Raw genomic sequence first — 23,506 nt, 5'->3', positions numbered from 1 at the left:
GGCTTTGTAGGGAAGGGATGTGGCCACAAAATAGTACCACAGCGTCCCCTTTTTACACATTACGGCAGACAGCGTCCCATTTTTTACACATTACAGCAGACAGCGTCCCCTTTTTACACATAATGGCAGACAGCGTCCCCTTTTTACACGTTACGGGAGACAGCGTCCCATTTTTTACACATTACGACAGACAGCGTCCCCCTTTTTACACATAACGGCAGACAGCGACCCCCTTTTTACACATAACGGCAGACAGCGTCCCCCTTTTTACTAGTGATGAGCGGGTTCGGTTTTACTCGGTTCTACTCGGTTCTCAAAACGGCATCTTATTGGCTCACGGATGTCATGTGTTTTGGATAGCCAATAAGATGCCGTTTTGAGAACCGAGTAAAACCAAGTAAAACCGAACCCGCTCATCACTACTTTTTACACATAACGGCAGACAGTGACCCACTTTTTACTCATAACAGCAGACAGTGACCTCCTTTTTACACATAACGGCAGACAGTGACCCCTTTTTACACATTATGGCAGATAGTGTGACCCCCTTTTTACACATTGAGGCAGACAGAATAGAAAGAAAGAAAGAAAGAAAGAAAGAAAGAAAGAAAGAAAGAAAGAAAGAAAGAAAGAAAGAAAACTATACTTACAGTCTCCGCTGGCTCAGGCTCCTCGTGCAGCTTCTGGCAGATGATGATCCCGGGCAGGAGAGAAGGTGGAGGAGGGAGGTGCAGGAGGGAGCCGCAGCAGCGCTGTGTTATTGGTGGAGGCGCTGCTGCTGCTTTCCCTTTCCTTCCCCATTGGCTATCCTCCGCTTCCCAGCATTCACAGCGGCGGAGGACAGCCTATGGGGAAGGAAATGGACAGCAGCAGCAGCGCCTCTACCAATTACAGTGCGCTGCTGCAGCTCCTTCCTCCACCTCCCTCCTCCTCCTTCACCCCCGTAGCCGCTGCTCCTCTCCTGTCCTCGGCGGCGGCTGTGTGCTGCGGGCGGCGGTTGCCCGCAGCACACAGCGGCATGTAATGAGTCAGTTTGACTCATTACATGCCGCGCAGCTTTGGGACCCTAGACAGTGGCGGGCCCCAGTGCAACGCACTGGTTGCACTGGCGGTAGTTCCGCCACTGACCCCAGAAATGGAAGACTCATGGCAAACTAGCTGCCCACATTAATCCCAACACTAAGTATATAACTCTGCCTGCATAAGCTGCTTAACTAAAGTGCAGACACCCTTTGTAGCCATTGGAAAAGGCTGTAGAGACTATGGGGGTAATTCAGACCTGATCATAGCAGCAAATTTGTTAGCAGCTGGGCAAAACCATGTGCACTGCAGGGGGGGCAGATATACAGTAACATGTGCAGAGAGAGTTAGATTTGGGTGGGGTGTGTTCAAACTGAAATTTAAATTGCAGTGTAAAAATAAAGCAGCCAGTATTTACCCTGCACAGAAACAATATCACCCACCCAAATCTATCTCTCCCTGCAAATGTTATATCTGCTCCCCCCTGCAGTGCACATGGTTTTGCCCAACTGCTAACAAGCAGAGTGTTTCTTGCGACGGGCGAGGTGTGCATTCTTGGTGGCTCAGTTTGTGCTCCCCGTCATTACTACTCCACTTGGGGAGCGGAGTTTCGTGCAATGACGCATTTGCGTCATGGCAAATGCATCATTACACGAAACTCCACCCCTGAGCGGAGTACTGATGACGGGGAGGAGGGGAAGCCCCCCGGGACACGGAGGGGGAGAGGTGGGCCGGCGCAGGCCGAAGAGCGGGAGCGGGATGGAAGAGGACGGATGCTGCTGCAAATGTAAGCATAACTTTCTCTCTCTGCCTGCTATAATGTGTAAAATGGGGACACTTGTCTGCCGTAATGTGTAAAATGGGGACTCTTGCCTGCCGTAATGTGTAAAATGGGGACTCTTGCCTGCTGTAATGTGTAAAATGGAGATTTAATGTATCAAGGGCATTGCGGTGTGTGGCATAATATGGTGCAGGGGCATTACTGTGTGGGGCTTAATATGGTAGATTTTTTTTTTCCTGTGGTGGCCGTGATCTGTTGGTGCAGGGTCAAAAACTGGGGTGTAAGGTAGTCTTTTCCTACAAGGCCACGCCCTTTTTTAATGAGACCATGCCTATTATACGAGGCCATGCCCCCTTACAAGCACAGATTTTTTTTTTTTTTAATATTTATAGGGGGTGCATGTTTTTTATGTCAAAGGAGGGGGTGCATTTTTAAATCTCGCACTGGTAGCCAAATTGGCTAGAAACAGCCCTGCTAACAAGTTTGCTGCTACAATCAGGTCTGAATTACCCCCTATATCAGTTGCAACAACTAGGAACAGATAGTGTGAAGGAGTTACCTTTTATTGGATATGTTGCAACTCAAGATATATATATGCACAATGAAAAAGTGAAAGGCAGCACTCATGAGACTTTGTAACCAAAATGTAATGAAGAATCCAGCATGTTTTGGCCAGCAGCCCATCATCAGGATGCATATATATTCACAACAGTTCTGTTTTACCAAGGCTATGGTTTAACAACTATGATACAATAGAGGTATATTTTTAATCCTATACAATTGTATATAGAAATGGAGCCACAATTGCGATCAGAACTGCTGTAAGCTTCAATGCTGATTTTAGGGCATTACTGTTCTATTCACTACTATGAAGATAAGTTAAATAGTTACGTAATTGTTTACAGGTTTGGACTGGCCCACAGGGGAAACCACCGATGGGCCCCACCTCCTGCTCTAAGGATCAGGTTCCAGACTGTGCACTTGAATTATACATTATACGTATGTTACCTTATACTGGACTATGGTGTATTTTCTACAGTGCATTACTGTTATTAAACCTAATATAAATAACCAATAAAATATTGAGTTATTTTTCGGCGCACAATATAAAATAATATTAAATAATTTACCTAAAACTGGTTTCAAAAGCTGTTAACCAATATAGTGAATAATTGGTATAATACCTTTTCAGCTGCTCTCACACGAGTATTCTGTAGTACTCGCTAATACAAAGACAAGAAAATAGAATGTGGCTACACAGTATCATGAGAGAGCGCTATACCATAATAATTGTTAAAAATTATTTAATTAATTTTGTTTAAAAACAATACATTTAGTAAAACATATCTTGCACCAATAGCTACCACTGCTTGAATTTAGTCCATATGCCCACCAATAGATGCGTCCACAAATAACTGTCCTGGAGCTCCAAGCATGGAATAATTAAGCACAATATAGTGCTATTTTTGTAACTCCAAAGGGACTACTGATGGTGTAAACCAGAATGTTTAGGTGCACGTACCAACCGTGCATCCAATGAAGAAGCCGCCAACTGCCTCAGGTAATGTTAATGAATCCGAGGACCCAGCGCTCTACAGGTGTCCCTCCCCACCGCCAGCTGATCTCTCACCGTTGCCGCTGCTGCGAGGCCGGCTGATGTAATGTTTATCCGGTGGTGCGCATATGTAGCGCGGCGGTATCTCGATGTCCTCGGGGAGGGAGAAACCAGGCGCTGCTCCGGGTCACTGTAAGAAGATGTGAAGGCGGTCTCCAGTAAGTAAGGAATCCAGGTGGTTTATAATGGATACAAGCAGTAGGTAGCTTCCTTAACGCATTTCTCCGTGTATAAGGTGATACGGTTTCTGATGAAACAGACAGACAGACATTTTGTAGGATTATATAAAAGATAATATTAAAATCACATGGAGTGACACCTTAAAAGGACTTAGGGGCCAATTCAGTGAGGATATTAAATTCTTCTAATCAGCAGAACTTGCTATCCTTTTGTACACATGCTGGGGGCCTCCCAGCGCTGGGCAAGGCTGCCCAGCATACTGAACGGCACCTCCCCCCCTGCTACAAGCAGAAATTGCGATCGCCTCGCAATTTCTGCGTATCAGCAGAAACTAAGGTTGACTCCTGTCGCAGGAGTCCCAGCGCCATCTGACCTGTTGCGGCAGCTGCGTGTGATGTCACGCAGCTGCAGTGACCGAGCCCCCGTTCGCATTGCACAGCCTACCGTTTGGGTAAGCCGCCCCCGCAACGCTCCGTTTCTTCCCTGAAAACGGAGTGTTGCCTCCCCCCTCCCGCACCGCGACCGCTTCTGCCTGATTGACAGGTAGAGGCGACCGCATTTTCTGCGGCCCCTGCAGAAAATGCGGATGCATGCGCAGTAGGGTCTGCTGCGCATGCGCCCGCGGCAACCCCACAAAAATTCCGACTGGATCGCGATTTGCGATCCGACCTGAATTAGCCCATTGGTAAATACTTTTCTGTTTGAGTAACAAATATAACATTTTGATCATACAATATATTGCTGAATATTACCATGAATTAACCCATCAATGACACTTTATGATCTATTATGGCTCTTGCAGCTGCTTTACTGCCCAACAGTGTGAACTCCCGGTGATGATCTCCTATCCGCTACATTGGTCGCTCCTCTGATGCATGGGTAGTGAAGGGCTTCACTGTGCATGTGCCAGCCCCTAAGTACAGTCCAAGTATAGGCTCAGAAGGAAAGGTCACTTGGCCCCTCCAACATTTTGCTGTGGCGTCCATAAGCAAACGCATGGGGAGGGGTTTCTGGTTGCCCGGAAACCCCCTTCTCTAGGCAGGTGACTCAAATTATGACAAAAGCAATGGTATTTTATACACTTACAAGAACTCCCGACACATTATGCAGTTTAGGGGACAGAACAGAGCGGCTGCACATGCCCAGTGGTAACAGCTTCTTCTACAAACTTTGCTGTGTGTGGTTCTGAGTCTTCATTCAGCGCACTGGACCAGAGAGCAGCTGCCAAGAAGAAATGACAGGAGCCTTAGCATGAGGTGGGAGAATGTGTGCTTAGAAAGACCAGTACTGGTTCTGTTATTTTTGTGTATTTATTTATTATAGTATGTTGAACCTTTTCCTGACCACTTATCTTATTTATATTATTTCATTATGTTTGATACAGCCTATACTATAGACCATCTATAGTGTTAGATATTAATACTGTATGCCATACAGTATCCGTGTATAAAAAGACCAATGTTTGCATTAATGTCCAGGGTCATTACTAGGTTCTTCTACCGCTCCCCCAGACCGCCGCACATTTGTAAACCCCCCACTAGAAATCCTGCGTTTGCAACTGGGGTCCAATGTGTTATGCTCCAGGCCAAAGACATTTATGACCGATAGGAAGGGTCCAGATTTAGACCTTCTTTTATATTTTATATATAGTGTATGGAAAACAACAGCTTTACATTGCAATTAAGTTTTTTTAATAAGGCTGTACTATTAATGTTAGATGGTTCACAACTGCATGACAGTTACACATTAATAATGCAGACACGTCCCTCTAATAATTCTGCTGGAATAATCTGTTTTAAATATTCATTTAGGTGACAGGAGAGCGCATTTGTGGCTCAATTTTCCAAATGTCAAATGTAAAACAGACGTTGTACATGATTCGCTGTAGTTTTCTACTTATTATGGGGGTGTTTCTGTGCACCACAGTTAAAACGGTGGATTACAGTTTAAGATGTACTGAAATTACTTTTCTTGTGGTAATTACAGTACCTTGATTTGATTGTCTATGTGGGGTGTTTTTATTTTTTAACAAATCATTTTTAAATCACTGTGATCTTTCATTTCATTGTTTTTCCAAATTGCACTACAGATCCCAGCAAGACCTAGCAGTAATGGGTATCCTGGTACTTGTTGTATTACAAGCGCCAGCATATACAAACACTTATAGCCCTTTCAGACTGCAAATGGTGGGTTGCACCCAGGAGCAGTGCCATAACTAGACATTTTAGCGCTCTGTGCAAGAAACAGCATCGATGCCCTCCCATTAACAAAACGGGCCAGTGAGCGCAACAAATATAGGGGCGTGGCTTCATGGGGGAAGGGGCATGGCCACAGAGCTCCTTTTTACACATTATGGGAGCAGAGCCCCCCTTTTTTACACATTGAGCAGGCAGAGCCCCCCTTTTTACACATTAGGCAGCAGAGTACCCCTTTTTTACACATTAGGCAGGTAGAGTCCCCTTTTTTACACATTAGGCAGGCAGAGTCCCCCTTTTTTACACATTAGGCAGGCAGAGTCCCCCTTTTTTGCACATTACAGCAGCAGAGTCCCCCTTTTTACACATTAAGCAGACAGAGTCCCCTTTTTACACACTAAGCAGACAGAGTCCCCTTTTTACACAATAGGCAGGCAGAGCCCCCTTTTTACATGAGAGAAAGAGTGTGTGTGTAAGTATTATATTTACCTGTGACCAGCTGGCAGGCATCTCCTATTCTCCTTCCTGCATGAGTCTTCCCCTCAGCTAGCAGCTCCTCGCGGCACAGGGCAGGGTGCAGGGCAGTGTGGGAGACTGAGTAAGCTGGGAGAGACATCTGACGTCTCTACTGACTTGCAGGGAGGAGGGGGGCCATCTGGCATCCAGGGATGGCAATGGCAGAGACACTCATCATGTGTTGGGAGCTAGCGGCTGTTGCAGTGCTCTCGAGTCCCTTGCAGAGACGGGGTGGGAGATAAGCGCCGTGGTGGGACTCAAAGATGGAGAGAGAAGTGACTGGAGATAGCTGCTGGCAGTGCTCCTGAGTCCCTTGCAGAGGTGGCGGCAGTGATGGGAGCAGTGGCGTAACTACTGCCCCCGCAGCCCTCACGGTGGCTTGGGGGCGAGGGGCTGCGGGGGCGCCACTGATTTAGCGCAGATTGACATGCGGACGAGCGTCCGCATGTCAATCTGCTCCTGCTAACCCTCCCTGCTGTGTTGGAGGGACACTGAGGGCACAGCGCGCGCCTCTCCTGTGTCCCTCCTGCATAATCTCCGGCGGCCGCGGGTCTAATAAACGAAGTGCCGTTCGTGAGCTCTGATTGGCTCACGAACCGGCACTTCGTTTATTAGACCCGCGGCCGCCGGAGAATATGCAGGAGGGACACAGGAGAGGCGCGCGCTGTGCCCTCCGTGTCCCTCCAACACAAACCAGCGGGGGAGCGGTGGCGGCGGAGGGGGGAGGGGGCATATATGGCACTGGGGGGGAATATCTGGCACTGGGGGTATATGTGGCACTGGGGGGGTGGGGGAATCTGGCACTGGGAGCATATCTGGCACTGGGGGGGGGATATCTGGCACTGAGGGCATATGTGGCACTGGGGGGGGGGGGAATCTGGCACTGGGAGCATATCTGGCACTGGGGGGGGGGGATATCTGGCACTGGGGGCATATGTGGCACTGGGGGGAATATCTGGCACTGGGGGCATATGTGGCACTGGGGGGGGGAAATCTGGCACTGGGAGCATATCTGGCACTGGGGGGGAATATCTGGCACTGGGGGGGATATCTGGCACTGGGGGCATATGTGGCACTGAGGGGGAATGGGGGTATCTGGCACTGGGAGCATATCTGGCACTGGGGGGGAATATCTGGCACTGGGGGCATATGTGGCACTGGGGGGGGGATATCTGGCACTGAGGGCATATGTGGCACTGGGGGGGGGATCTGGCACTGGGAGCATATCTGGCACTGGGGGGGAATATCTGGCACTGGGGGGGATATCTGGCACTGGGGGGGATATCTGGCACTGGGGGCATATGTGGCACTGGGGGGAATATCTGGCACTGGAGGCATATGTGGCACTGGGGGGGTGGGGGGTATATGTGTACCTGGCACATAGGGGGGGGGGCTATATTGTGCACTGGGGTCATGTGAGTACCTGGCACCGTGGGGTAATATCTGGCACTGGGGACATATGTGGCACTGGGAGCACAGCCCTAGCAACAAGCACTACCCCCTAGCAACGAGCATGACACCCAGTGCATGATACCCCTGGCAACGAGCATGACACCCTGAGCATGAAAACCCCTGGCACCGTGCATGGAACCAAGAGCATGAAACCCCTGGCAACGAGCATGACACCCAGTGCATGAAACCCCTGGCAACGAGCATGACACCCAGTACATGAAACCCCTGGCAACGAGCAGGTAATTCAAAAGTAATTAGAAGCCTTACTGTACGACTTAATGTGTAATGGGCATTACGGTGTGTGGCATCATGTATCACGGACATTGCAGTGTGTGTCATAATGTGTCAGGCATTACGGTGTGTGGTATACTATATCACGGGCATTGTGGTATGTGGTATAATGTCTCAGGGTCATTGCAGTGTGGCATAATGTATAACGGGCATTGCGGTGTGTGGCATAATGTATAACGGGCATTGTGGTGTGTGGCATAGGGTATAACGGGCATTGCGGTATGTGTCAGGCATTACGGTGTGTTGTATACTATATCACGGGCATTGTGGTATGTGGTATAATGTATCAGGGGCATTGCAGTGTGTAGCATAATGTATAACGGGCATTGCGATTCCTGTCATAATGTGTTGGGGGCATTACGGTGTGTTGTATACTATATCAGGGGCATTGCAGTGTGTAGCATAATGTATAACGGGCATTGCGATTCCTGTCATAATGTGTCGGGGGCATTACGGTGTTTGGCATAATGTGTCGGGGGCATTATGGTGTGTGCATATTGTGTCATGTGCATTATTGTGTGTGGCATAATGTCTAAGGGCCATTGCAGTATGTGGCATAATGTATACTGGGCATTACTATAAGGAGGAAAAATTACAAATAATGTAAGGGGCATGAATCAGGATTATTTTTCTTTCCCGTGGTGGCTAACGTCTGGGCGTGCAGGTTGGAAAACTGGGGTATAACGTAGTCTTTTCCAGCAATGCCACGCCCCTTTATGTGAAGCCACGCCCATCCCAACGAAGCCACACACCCTATAATAGTGCCAATTATGAGGGATGGGGGGGGGGGGCGCCGAAGAATTTTTTGGCTTGGGGGAGAAAAATTTCTAGTTACGCCACTGGATGGGAGACAGGCAGAGGTGACGGCAGGACTCGGAGTGAGTAGTGACGAGATAGCGGCCGTGCGGGGGAAGGGGTGGGTGTGCTGCCAGATGGTGTGCCCTCAGTGCATTCACACCGCACAGCAACCGGGGTTGTAGCCGACCTGGGATATTTCCCCTGGGCCCTTTCAGACTGCACAGCAACCTGGGTTATGCGCGCTTATGTGTAATAACCTGGGTTACAAGCTGGCGGTCTAAAAGGTGTAATAAAGATGCTTACATTATGTTGAGGTCAGTAGTGCAAGATAGAAAAATGCTACAATATCTCTTTAATTGTAAAAGCTATCCAACACCCAGTTCACATAGGGTTTTGGAATGGGCCTTGTGCTTATAGTGTGGGACAGTGTTGCTATAAGTGGGGCGAGCACAGATTTATAGTAGAATCGATCCCCCTGGGGAATACAGCCACATGCTGACAGGACTAAGGGGCTTATTCAATAGTCTGTGAGCGTCAGACTGTGTAGGAATTCCAGCTAATGTTATCATAAAGCAGCAATCATTGGCAAGGCAAAACCAATTGTATATTTTTCATAAATTGTAATAAGTGAGAAACATATTGGTCTAGAACACACTGCCAGAGAACAGGTAGAATATAGGTATGTTACAACCCCGTGATTGACTGGGTATGTCTAAGTGATTGTGAGAGGTATCACAGGCAGAGCCGGATTTCCCACTAGGCACGTGAGGCACGTGCCGGGGGGTGGCACCTGCTGGGGGCGGCATGCTAATTTCCCCCCTCCCCCCATTAGTCTAGCTGATGTCCCACCGGGCAGCTGACTGCTCCTGGCAGCGCAGCCCTGGTTAGTAACACAGTAGCCAAGCCATGGACCAGGGCTTAGTGATAATGTCCATCTGGCTGGTACCAGTGATCAGTGATAATGTCCACCTGCGCATGGCTGTGAGCGGCACCACCGGTGCGGGCGCTCCCTGCTCTCTCCTCCTCTGCTGTTAATGTCCCCCTGAGGCTGAGCCTGTGAGCCACAGCAGCGGCGCTGAGCGGGCGCTAACTGCTCTCTCCTCCTCTCTGCTGTCACATTGACAGCAGAGAGAAGGAGAGAGCAGTGAGCGCCCACGCTGCCGCTGCAGCTCACAGGTTCAGCCTCAGGGGGACATTAACAGCAGAGGAGGAGAGAGCGTCTAGTGGGAATCGAATTGACAATGACATCAGAGGAGAGGAGGAGAGAGCAGCGAGTGCCCGCTCCACGCCGATGGCGCCGCTCACAGCCTCAGGGGCCGTGGGGGGGGGGGGGACATTATTACAGGCAGCACCACAACAGAGGACGGACTGGCCTGGAAGAGGAGCGAGCGGCAAGTCCCTCAGCCTCATTGCAGGGGAGTGGGGACATTATTTACAGGTAGCAGAGGACCGGGCTGAGGAGCGAGCGGCAATGCCCTCAGGGGGACATTATTTACAGGCTGCAGAGGACTAAGGGATGAGACTCTTAACAGTGGAGCTTTATCAGGTGGAGAGCACTGTGAACTGGTATGTGGCAATTGGCAAGTTACACCAAGTAACCCAGTAATGAAAATGTTGGGGTGGGGTGGGGTGGGCGGCAATAATATTGTGCCTAGGGGCGGCCTGACCCTTAAATTCGGCCCTGATCACAGGTGGTGGGTGGCTATATGATTGACCTTTCCCCTGAAATGTTGTTCCCCGTATCTTGTCTCGTAGTATCATGCTCAGAGAGGTAGGAAAGATTGATACAAATCAGGAGTGAGTGAGCAATTCCAAAAGCAAGTCATTTATTAATCTGCAGTGAACTCTGGATTTGGGATGATTGGTTGATTAAGGAACGTTGCTCGGGTGGTAAATCACAAAAAAGAAGACTTTCTCATTCAAGAAAACAGGAATATGCAATTTTTCTACAGTTCACATCACAAAAGGTCTTCCATTTTGCAAAAGACAAGTTATTAGAATCATCAAGAAGAATTAGAATCAGGATGAGAAACAATTGGAATCACAAAGTTAACATAAAATCATTAAAATCAGCAAAATCAAATCAGACACTGTGCACTCCATTCTATAATGTAATCACAAGAAGAATAAAGACAATAAATTTCAGTAATCCTAATTTCTGACTTTCTAACTTTCCCTAGTTAAGGCGAAAAGTATCTTCACTGGCAAATATCTTTGGAGCTCTTGCTTAAGTTTGCTGTGCCACAGTGCGTCAATGGGGAAAATAGGCACAGTTACTGAGGGGGGGGGAATCCTGGGATAGACAATGTCAATATAACTCAGTTCTTTATTTCAAAGAGGATGTAACTAGCAAAGAAATAGCAATGTCTCTTGCCAATGGCACTTATGTCACAATATGGTATGGTAGTTAACAAACCCAGTCTCTTTCAGTTCCAGGGCTTGATCAACACTTGTTTTATTAGCTCAATCCTTTCAGCAATAACTATCTGTTAGCTTTGCACAAACTTTCGCACAAATATGTCTCTTATCCTTGTGTTTAAACTCTGCTCTAGAGCACAAATATTTCTATATAACTTGTAATAAACTTAGTCCTGGTTTAGCCCTGGAGTCAGCCAAGCATCTTGGAGAGTGCTGGACATGCCGCCACTGAGATGAAAATGGAGGGGAGGGTGCAGTGAGGCCACGTCACCTTCTGCGAGGCTCTGTCCCCTTTTCGGATGCAAGCATTAGGAACTTGATGTTGTAGACAAGAACGTTGGGAGGTATGTTCTATAGAATGTGAGGCAAAACTTACAATGCTGGCTGCGATGTACTGTTCCGGGCCAGGACATCACAGCCACTGAACTGAATTGCCCCTGTAGTGTACACACCCATATTATGAATTAGGTGGCATTTTATACCATTTATCCTTGGCATCCAGGGCTTGATTAAGGGTTTCAGCCACCCTAGGTTAATACAGAAGTGGACCCTGCAGCTGGAGCTGGACGGCGGCAGTGAGAAGTCTCCTGGATCCTGCGGTTGGAGCGGGATGGTGGCGGTGAGATCCTTCCTGGACCCTCCTCTTCTGGGCAGCCAATGGCTGCAGACTGCAGCGGACCAGTGGCTCTGGAAGTGCGGGCGGGAACGGTGCAGGCTGTCTGTAGTGTCTCTGGGTGCGCGGCTTGTACGGCGACGGCGTGTGACGTCATGATGCACATGAAGTCCGCACCCGCCAGGCCTTCCCCCAGGATCCTGTGCTCCAGGCTGCAGCCTGATCAGCCTATTGGTTGATCAGGCCCTGTTGAACTTGGCATCATTTAAATTTTTAAATTAAGAGATTTCTATCTCTATTTTAAAAACTTGCATTAACCATTGTAGCGCAATTTGGGTGGTTAAGAGCACTAGGACTGTTAGTGCCCTAGTCAGACCCCCAATCAACACTGTGCCTCCAGCCCTGTCACTAATTCCTTAGTGGGCCGCCAAGATGCGGGGTAATGAATTTTATGCTTCTCAGAGTGGGAGTACAAACCCTCCAACATGGGCCCTCGTTCCGAGTTGATCGCTAGCTGCTTTCGTTTGCAGCACAGCGATTAGGTAAAAAAGCGGCACTTCTGCGCATGCGTATGGGGCGCAGTGCGCACACGCAACGTACTTTCACAAAAGCTGATGCAGTTTCACACAAGGTCTAGCGACGCTTTTCAGTCGCACTGCTGGCCGCAGAGTGATTGACAGGAAGTGGGTGTTTCTGGGTGGTAACTGACCGTTTTCGGGGAGTGTGTGTAAAAACGCAGGCGTGTCGGATAAAAACGCAGGAGTGGCTGGGGAAACGTAGGCATGGCTGGCCGAACGCAGGGCGTGTTTGTGACTCTTTTTTTGTAGCAGTGCAGCAATCCTTTCGGTCACACTTCTACTAAGCTAAGATACACTCCCAGAGGGCGGCGGCTTAGCATTTGCACTGCTGCTAAAAGCAGCTAGCGAACGATCAACTCGGAATGAGGGCCATGGCCCCTTCCACCAGGTACAAATTGCTCTGCTACTGCACTTCCCTCTTCATTTGTGATTGCTGTCACCTATGATGAACTAGCTAATTGATGAGAAAGGAGTTTCAACACAGTTAGTGTATTAGAATGCTTAATATTTGTAGACACTCCCTTACTAATCTGTGCAAGCCTGAATCTTCAGTGATGGTCCCTGGGACCAGGGGGATGCTGGGAAGTGGGTGGTCCAGTGTGCAGTGTGTCTGGAGTTGGTGATGGAATAAAAACAGCACAGCAGTGAACTCACATGTCTCTGTGTCCTGATGACTGGATTTACAAACGTATGAACAAAACATGGTGTCAGAAGAAGTTTAACTTGGACTGCTAGTGCTCTCAGAGTGTGAAAGAATCTTGCAGAAGTCTGTGGCTGTGATACTTGGTGTCTGCAAAGCCTGCCGTGTGCTTCTATCTTCAAACAGTGAGTAACCATGGATAAACTAGCTCCTCCAACCAGCATGCTGATGTCTGGTAACTTGTCTGAAAACTGGAAAAGATTTAAGCAAAGGTTCAATATATATCTTGCTGCATGTGGAGCTGATTCAGAGGCTGACAAAACGAAGGCATCCATTTTCCTCCATGTGATAGGAGAGGATGTGCTGGACATTTATGATAGTTTTCAGTTTGATGAGGGGCAGAATATGGTGCTATCTTCTATAACGCAAAAGTTTGAAAATTACTTTGTGCCAAGGAAAAATGTGACATTTGAAAGATATAAGTTTTTCACATGTGATCAGAAGTCTGTAGATGGATTTGATCAGTATGTTACAGAGCTGCAATCACTCAGTAAAACCTGTGAGTTTGGTGATTTAAAGGATTCACTGATTAGAGATCGTATTGTCTGTGGAATACCTGATAATGGACTCAGAGAGAGATTGCTGAGAGTGCAAGACCTAACACTAGAAAAGGCAGTGACTATGTGTAGATCTGCAGAAATAACTAGATTTCAAGCCAAAAAGTTACACAAGGAAGCTGATGTGCATGTAGTGCAGAAAACAGAGCCATGCAAACCTCCATTCTCAAGAATGAAGCAGTCTAAGCCACAGTCTAATAAGGAAATATGTAGATGTGGAAACGCTCACAATCCTAAAATGTGCCCTGCTTATGGTAAAACCTGCATGAAATGTGGTAGACTTAATCACTTTGCTAAATGCTGCAAAATTAAAAGTAAAACAACCAAAGTGCATGCTGTTAAACAAACAGATGAATTATTTGTGGATTGCATTGAACTTTGCAGTGCAGATAAGAAAGAATGGATTGTCCCTTTAACTGTGAATGAGATTGTCATTCCCTTTAAGCTTGATACTGGTGCGCAGGTGAATTTAATATAATTTCAAGACTATAAGACTTTTAGAGTAAAACCTAAAATTCACCCAGCCAAAGTGAAAGTTACAGGGTACACTGGGGAGGAAATTCCTGTGAAAGGTACATGCTTAGTGACACTGAAATATAAGGGACAACAGTTTAAAACATCTCTACTGATAAAATTGTGCAACCGATTCTAGGATTAAGTTCCTGTATGAAACTAAGCTTGCTAAAGAAAGTTTTTATGGTGACATCACAAGTAGAAGATGACTGTAAATTGATGTTTACAGAATACAGAGACTTGTTTGATGGTCTAGGTTGTTTGCCTGGAGAGCATAAAATAAATATAGACACGCAAGTTTCTTCAGTGATACACCCCTGTAGAAAAGTGCCGTTTGCGCTGAGAGAAAAACTGAAACAAGAGTTAAATCGCATGGAAGCCTTGGGTGTGATACAGAAAGTTGATGAGCCTACTGAATGGGTAAGCTCCCTAGTAATTGTTGAAAAGAAAAATGGACAACTCAGAATATGTCTAGACCCCAGAGATTTAAACAAAGCTATTAAACGAGAACATTTCAAACTACCAACCAGAAATGAAATCATGTCGCAATTTGCGGGAGCAAAATGGTTCAGTAAATTGGACGCATCTTCAGGATTCTGGCAAATGAAGCTAGATGAGGCCAGCTCAAAGCTTTGTACATTTAATACACCAGAAGGTAGGTCGATACAGATTTCTTCGACTACCATATGGAATATTGTCTGCTCCAGAAGTATATCACAAAAAGATACACATGATTTTTGAACATATTCCAGGTGTTGAAACAATGATGGATGACATTATTGTCTGGGGATCTACAAAGGAAGAACATGATTCTAGATTGAGACAAGTAATGGAACTTGTCAAGAAAGTGAATCTAAAGCTAAACAACGACAAATGTGAATTTGGCGTGAATACACTTACCTTTATGGGCGACGTGGTTTCGGATCAAGGTGTAAAACCAGACCCAAGGAAAATATCAGCCATAGTGAACATGGAACGTCCTAACAACAAAGAGGATGTCAGAAGATTCCTAGGAATGATTACTTACTTAGGAAAGTTTATTTCTCAACTCTGAACGAACAGTCTCTCTTAGATGGTTGTTGGACAAAGATAACGAGTGGATGTGGCCACATGAACAAGAAGAAAGTTGGAAAAACTTGAAACAGATCATTACAGAGCAACCAGTGCTAAAATTCTTTGATCCTGCGAAAAGAATAAGAATTTCAGCAGATGCCTCACAATTTGGCCTAGGCTCAGTGCTGTTACAAGAACATGAGGATACATGGCAACCAGTAATCTATGCATCAAGAGCACTGACAAGTGCTGAAACAAGGTATGCTCAGATAGAAAAAGAACTTCTAGTGATCACATATGCACGTGAGCGATTTCATCAGTTTTCATCAGTTTGTGTATGGTCAAACATTTACAGTGGAAACTGACCACAAGCCATTGATAGCTATCATGACTAAATCATTACATGACTGTCCCATAAGAATTCAACGTATGCTTATCAGACTACAGAAATATGATGTACTCTTGCTGTACTGTCCCGGCAAATACATGTACATTGCTGATACACTTTCTCGTGCTGTGGACAAAAGTGAAGGTTCCAAAAGTCTGATGGATGAAGAGATAGAAGCCTATGTTAATTTGATCGTAGCTTCTCTACCAGTGTCTCTTGCAAGACAAGAACAGATTAAGAAAGAAACTGAGACAGATAACACAATGAAAGTGTTGAAAGATGTAATTCTGAAAGGTTGGCCAGCAGAAAAACATGCGTGCCCGCTGTCTATTCATGATTATTGGATGTACCGCAGTGACCTTTCAGTTGTCGATGGTATTATTTACAAAGGCAATAGGTTTGTAATACCTGCACGACTAAGAAAAAATTATGCTGTGCAAGATACATGAAGGCCACTTAGGAGAAGAAAAATGTAAGCGGAGAGCGCGTGAAGTTATGTATTGGCCAAGAATGAACCAAGACATAGCACAGACTACAGCTACATGTGAATTATGTCTTACGTATAGACCAAAACAACAAGTCGAGCCATTGAGTCCTCACGCAGTGCCAGAGAGACCGTACCAGAAAGTTGGCGCAGATTTGTTTGATTGTAATGGGAAAACGTACATTGTCGTGACTGATTATTACTCTAACTACCCTGAGGTGAAGACACTACATACAACTACTAGTAAAGCCGTAATCAATTGCATGAAGTCAATCTTTGCAAGGCATGGTGTTCCTATGGAAGTGTTCACTGACAATGGTCCTCAGTTTTCCAGTGCTGAATTTAGACAATTTGCTGATGAGTGGGAATTTGTCCATACTACGTCAAGTCCCCACTATCCACGCTCAAATGGGTTAGTGGAAAGTTCAGTAAAAACTGTAAAGAGTCTCATGAAAAAAGCTCAAGAAGGTAAAGAAGATTTTTACAAAAGTCTTTTAATCTACCGCAGTACACCTTTACAGAATGGACTGTCTCCTGCACAAATGCTGATGGGAAGGAGGATTAGAGCAAATCTCCTGATACATGATGAACTGCTTAATACACATAACTCAGCGTTGGTCAGACTGAGTACGGAACGTCAACAGGCGAAACAGAAACTGTTCCATGACAGGCGAGCAAAAAGCTTATCTGATCTAAAATCGGGTGACCAAGTCCGTCTCAGAGATCACGAGAAAGGTATTTGGGTGCAGAAAGGTATTGTGCAAGCACAAGTAGCACCAAGATCTTATACTATAAGTACCGAGGAACGGAAGTAAGAAGAAATCGGGTGGATTTAAGATCTCAACCTAACCATAATGAAGACAACATGACTGACGAATACCCTTCATCTGACATGTATGATGATCCTGATAATGGTGAACAAACCACGATTCTAGAAAGGTCCAACATGGTCGATGAAACACAGACTGAGTATGAAAGAGCCAAAAGGGAAATACGCAGACCTGAGAGACTCATTGAAATGTGTTCGATGATGTTCTTAATATGACGTTGTTAATTGTTGCATTGTAGCGTACAGGGCTTATCTTTAAAGAAAAGAGGATGTGATGTTAGTGTATTAGAATGCTTAATATTTGTAGACACTCCCTTAGTAATATGTGTAAGCCTGAATCTTCAGTGACGGTCCCTAGGACCAGGGGGATGCTGGGAAGTGGGTGGTCCAGTGTGTGGAGTGTGCCTGGAGTTGGTGATTAAATAAAACAGCACAGCAGTGAACTCACGTCTCTGTGTCCTGATGACTGGATTTACAAACGTATGAACAAAACAGTGGCTGCAATCATAAATTAAGAGGGAAGCCCTGAAGCAGAGTATTGTGTACCTGGTAGAAGGGGTTATGTTGGAGGGTCTGGAAGTGTGGTGCTAGGCTGAGACATCAAAGCCATGTCACTTCTTTTTTTCCATTAATGGGTTTTACGTGGGGGTTGTAGATGTACTCTGTATGTGGAGTGCATCACTGCTACCCACTTGTCATACAGGAAGTGTTTGTTAGACAGGAAATTTTGTTATGCAGGAAGTGTTGCTTCAGCCATAGGGGGTCATTTCGAGTTGATTGTAGCTGTGCGAAATTTAGCATAGCTGCGATCATCTTACCTGACATGCGGGGAGACGTCCTGCACAGGGCTAGCCCGCCCCGCATGTCAGTGCCGGCCCCCCTGCAGAAGTGCAAAGGCATCGCACAGCGGCGATGCCTTTGCACTTCAGGAGTAGCTACCGACCAGCGCAGCTTTAGCGTGCTGGCCGGGAGCTACTCCTCGCTCCCCGGCCCACAGAGGGGATGATGTCACGCAGCCGCTTCGGTCCGCCCCCTGTTCGGTCCGGCCACGCCTGCATTGGCCGGACTGCGCCTATGAAACGGCCTCCAAACGCCGCCGTTTCGCCCCCTCCCGCCCATCGATCGCCTCTGCCACGGCGCCGGCGCATGCGCAGCAGGGACCCGTTCGCTCTGCTGCGTTAAAACGCAGCGAGCGAACGTGTCGGAATGACCCCCATTGTTCAGTATGACCTGCAGTAGTAAAGACACACTTCTGCAGCTCTCCAGAATCATGTGGTGATTTGCACACAGACCACTTTACAGGGGCTAGGTTATGATCCTCAGAGTGGGAGTGTAGTGCTAGGGTGAAACATCAAATAATCCCCTGGAGATACATTAAGATGTGTATGTTCGTTATGACGCATGTGCAGTTTGCTAAAACACGCTGGAATCTGGATGTGACCTACGGGTAACTCAGAAATGGGCCTTATGTATGTATTTTGTTTTTCAGGATCAAGGCATGGATGGTTAGCAAATGAATCGTATCTTTCTTTCCTACATGCAAATTGAGACTGAATGTCACTTTGAAATAGATAGTAGTACCTGAAAATAACCGCATTAAGTAAATCATTCATGAATCAAAATCCACGAAACTGAAAACTATCTGAAAAAGAATTTCTGGTTATAATCACTATTCACAAACAGTGTGTATTCTTAGAATGTTACATACTTAGCTGCAGCCAATTTAGTACCTAGCAACTCCACAAAACGGAGTCTAAGAACATCTTGTGAGTACAAATTGGCAAGAAATTGTGGTTCTTTAGAATACCAAAATCTACAAAGAAGAACTTGATTTATTTACATTGGCGACATCACTTTTTACTACAAAAGAGGTCTATTTCCCATTTATCTTGCTTACAGTTTGTTGTGCAATGCTCCATTAGATGGTCAGAGGTATCGCTGCTAAAAGCGATGATGCAATCGCCAATGAATAATACTGTCAAATACACAGCTAATCATCTGTCACATTAAAATAACAAATTTGTTTACAATATTTATTTCGCCCACAGTTGATAATTTTAACTACATATGAAATCAATACAGACACACTGGCAAAAGTAGCTGACGGTTTCTCATCTCTGCCGTGATAAATTAACATCCCTTAGTGCACGGCAAATTAAAAATACTCACAAAGTAATTGTGTATTTTGAGGGTGTACATAACTATAAGATTGATTCAGAGATGTACTCCAGGGCATTTGCTGCTGTGAATGTGTATGCAGCCACTGGGGGTCATTCTGAGTTGTTCGCTCGCAAGCTGCTTTTAGCAGCTTTGCACACGCTAAGCCGCCGCCTACTGGGAGTGAATCTTAGCTTATCAAAATTGCGAACGAAAGATTAGCAGAATTGCGAATAGACACTTCTTAGCAGTTTCTGAGTAGCTCCAGACTTACTCGGCATCTGCGATCAGTTCAGTCAGTTTCGTTCCTGGTTGGACGTCACAAACACACCCAGCGTTCGCCCAGACACTCCTCCGTTTCTCCAGTCACTCCCGCGTTTTTCCCAGAAACGGTAGCGTTTTTTCGCACACACCCATAAAACGGCCAGTTTCCGCCCAGAAACACCCACTTCCTGTCAATCACACTCCGATCACCAGAACGAAGAAAAAACCTCGTAATGCCGTGAGTAAAATACTTAACTGCATAGCAAATTTAATTGGCGCAGTCGCACTGCGGACATTGCGCATGCGCATTAGCGACTAATCGCTCCGTTGCGAGAAAAAAATAACGAGCGAACAACTCGGAATGACCCCCACTGTGTAAAAGTATGCAAACGTTGCAGCTGCCTGGATCTGTATTGCTAATCCCAGTGCATACTTGCCTACGTTCAAAAGTCTATCTCCGGGAGGGGGGAATAGCCAGGTCAGCCAGTGGGGGGTGGATTGTGGGTGTTTTGCAGCACGGGGGTCGGAGAGGTGTCCAGGGGCTTTGCAGGGGTGTGGCATCATGTTTGCGTAATCGTATCCCCCCCCCCCCCCCCGCTGAGCAATGCTAGTATTACCGGCATCGTACAGTGGAGGGGGTTGGCTACAAAGACGCAATTCAGCTCGAATCACGACATCTGTCGTCCGGTGGATGGGTTGGGTGTGGGGGCAGAAAGAACAGAGGCCGGATCCAGTAGATTTGTACAGCTTCCCGGGGGGAAGGGGGTGCCACCCGAATTTCGGGAGCCGTCTGGCCATTCCGAGAGAGTGGGCAAGTATGTCCCAGCGGCTTCGTACAAAAACGCAGCACCCAATGCAGATCAGACGATTATGGAAGTTCCGAGTAGCCCTATTGTCTCGCAACATGGTCACAGGAAATAAGACTCTGGAGACATTGCAGCTACAATGAATCCGGAAAGTATTCACATCGCTTCACTTTTTCCACATTTTGTTATGTTACAGCCTTATTCCAAACTGGAATAAATACATTTTCTCCCTTAAAATTCGACACACTATACCCCATAATGACAACGTGAAAAAAGTTTATTTTGAGATTTTTGCAAATTTATTTAAAATAAAAAAAATAAAAAAATCACATGTACATATGTATTCACAGCCTTTGCTCAATACTTTTTTGATGGACCTTTCGCAGCAATTACAGCCTCAAGTCTATTTAAATATGATGCCACAAGCTTGGCACACCTATCTTTGGGCAGTTTCGCCCATTCCTCTTTGCAGCACCTCTCAAGCTCCATCAGGTTGGATGGGAAGCGTCGGTGCACAGCCATTTTCAGATCTCTCCAGAGATGTTCAATCGGATTCAAGTCTGGGCTCTGGCTGGGCCACTCAAGGACATTCACAGAGTTGTCCTGAAGCCACTCCTTTGATATCTTGGCTGTGTGTTTAGGGTTGTTGTCCTGCTGAAAGATGAACCGTCGCCCCAGTCTGAGGTGAAGAGCGCTCTGAAGCAGGTTTTCATCCAGGATGTCTCTGTGCATTCATCTTTCCCTCTATCCTGACTACTCTCCTAGTTCCTGCCGCTGAAAAACATCCACACAGCATGATGCTACCACCACCATGCTTCACTGTAGGGATGGTATTGACCTGGTGATGAGCAGTGCCTGGTTTCCTCCAAACATGATGCCTGGCATTCACGCCAAAGTGTTCAATTTTTGTCTCATCAGACCTGAGAATTTTGTTTCTCATGGTCTGAGAGCCCTTCAGGTGCATTTTGGCAAACTCCAGGCAGACTGCCATGTGCTTTTTACTAACGAGTGGCTTCCATCTAGCCACTCTACCATACAGGCCTGATTGGTGGATTGATACAGAGATAATTGTCCTTCTGGAAGGTTCAACTCTCTCCACAGAGGAATGCTGTAGCTCTGACAGAGTGGGCATCGGGTTCTTGGTTACCTCTCTGACTAGGGCCCTTCTCCCCTAATCGCTCAGTTTAGATGGCCGGCCAGCTCTAGGAAGAGTCCTGGTGGTTCCGAACTTCTTCCATTTACGGATGAGGGAGGCCACTGTGCTCATTGGGACCTTCAAAGCAGCAAATCTTTTTTGTACCCTTCCCCAGATTTGTGCCTTGAGACAATCCTGTCTTGGAGATCTACAGACAATTCCTTTAAGTTCATGCTTGGTTTGTGCTCAGACATGCACTGTCAAGTGCGGGACCTTATATAGACAGGTGTATGCCTTTCCAAATCAGGTCCAATCAACTGAATTTACCACAGGTGGACTCCTATTAAGCTGTAGGAACATCTCAAGGATGATCAGTGGAAACAGGATGCACCTGAGCTCAATTTTGAGCTTTGTGGCAAAGGCCGTGATTACTTATGTACATGTGATTTCTTAGTTTTTGGTTTTTAATAAATTTGCAAAAATCTCCCCAAAACTTTTTTCATGTTGTCATTATGGGGTATTGTGTGTAGAATTTTGAGGGGAAAATGTATTTATTCCTTTATGGAATAAGGCTGTAACATAACAAAGAGTGGAAAAAGTGAAGTGAATACTTTCCGGAGGCACTGTATGTATGGGATTGCAGTCACTGCTGTGTTTTTGCCACCACTCCTCCAAATGGCCCTGAGTGTCAATGACTTTGCAAATAAATCCTTTCTGCAACAGCCATCGAATACTATGCAGGAAATGTACAGTGTAGCTTAGACAAGAGCACAGTGGAAACAAATCGCTCTACTGTATACTAAATACACATTGTGTACAACGCTGAACCAGGCCTATGCTATTGCTTAGTATTCGGATCCAAAGATTAGAGGAAGGAGTTACAGTGATCTGGACAAAAAGGAATAATTATAGTATCTTAGCAAATCTCATGCAAACTACAGTAGCATACCTTCCAACTTTGATGAGGGAGAAACCGGGACCCCTGCACGGCGAAGGCGCGCGCGACCCGAAAAGGGTGTGTGGCTTAATGAGGGATGGGCGTGACCTCAGCCAAGTGGGCGTGGTTGAGCATCACTGGCCCATTTTTTGGCATTTTGGGGGTGTGCCCAGCGTTCCCCGAGCAGCTGGGCAGACCCCTGCTCCCCCCTAGCATTGAATAGATGCCGTGTGGTGTGCACGGCATCTATTCAGTGATCACCCTCTGCGTTGCAGAGCAAAGCAGCGGGTAATCAAAGCCTCCCCCAACTTCCCCACCGCCTGCGGGAGGGACAGTGTCCAAATAGCGGTACTGTCCCACTGAAATCGGGACAGTTGGGAGGTATGCAGTAGGTAACAGCTGCGCTGAAGGACACAGTGTTAGACTGTTATTTCTAAATGTCTTCAGTGGTTTTCCACAAAATTGGAAAAATAGAGAGCCTGGATACTCCATAAGGAAAATGCTATTGCTGAGTCTGTGAGTCAGGAAATGGGTCGTAATATTATTCTTGGGGGCTGCTACAGTATCTTCGGTGACTGTCACAGTTTTCATTTCCAAGCACTTGCTGCTTATCGCTGATGGTTAAAAGTATCAAAGTTATCACGCTTAGGGGTACATTTACTAAGCAGTGATAAGAGCGGAGAAGTGACCCCATGGCAACCAATCAGCACTGAAGTAACATCTATAATTTGCATACGATAAAATGATACAGAGCTGCTGATTGGTTGATTGGGAAATTTCTCCACTGGCTCACTTCTCCGCTCTTATCACTGCTTAGTAAATGTTCGCCTTAGGCCCCTATTTATCAAGCCTTAGAGAGTGATAAATAGCACAGTGATAAAGTACCAACCAATCAGCTCCTAACTGCCATGTCGCAGGCTAAGTTTGAAAAATTACAGGAACTGGTTGGCTGGTACTTTATCACCGTTCTATTTATCACTCTTCAAGGCTTGAAAAATCTGGGCCAAAGCCCTTGGCACAGAAAAGAAGGCATAACCTCCTATACGGAGCTGTTTTCTAACATTAGATAGATAGATAGATAGATAGATAGATAGATAGATAGATCATACTTGATGATATTTTAATAATCCTCTGCGGGAGATGCTGGAGAGTAGAAGCCGCTGACGACTTTAAAGGGTGGGTGGCGGCATCCATGTCATCAGGCCCCACCCCATGATATCAAAAGG

General features: G+C 46.3%; 1 protein-coding gene across 8 annotated transcripts in view; it reads right to left on the bottom strand.

The window, feature by feature from the left end:
- LOC134933484 (transcription factor SPT20 homolog) overlaps positions 1-23,506 on the bottom strand; it is a 96,579-nt gene that overhangs the window by 41,484 nt on the left and 31,589 nt on the right. For 3 of the 8 annotated variants that reach the window (XR_010179715.1, XR_010179716.1, XR_010179718.1), the window contains exons 2-3: positions 4,683-4,817; positions 3,324-3,663 (exon numbers count right to left, since the gene is read on the bottom strand). The exons of 2 other annotated variants lie outside the window; for them this stretch is intronic. The gene's annotated coding sequence lies outside the window, so the exon portion shown is untranslated. Of the gene's footprint in view, positions 1-3,323; positions 3,664-4,682; positions 4,818-13,111; positions 13,349-23,506 lie in introns of all 8 variants that reach the window. 3 more of the 8 variants (XR_010179719.1, XR_010179720.1, XR_010179717.1) reach the window with 2 other exon arrangements.

Source organism: Pseudophryne corroboree, chromosome 6 (genome assembly GCF_028390025.1).
Source record: "Pseudophryne corroboree isolate aPseCor3 chromosome 6, aPseCor3.hap2, whole genome shotgun sequence".
Lineage (NCBI taxonomy): Eukaryota > Metazoa > Chordata > Amphibia > Anura > Myobatrachidae > Pseudophryne > Pseudophryne corroboree.
Note: the sequence above shows the minus strand (reverse complement) of the source record. Positions and strands in the feature narration are given on the sequence as shown.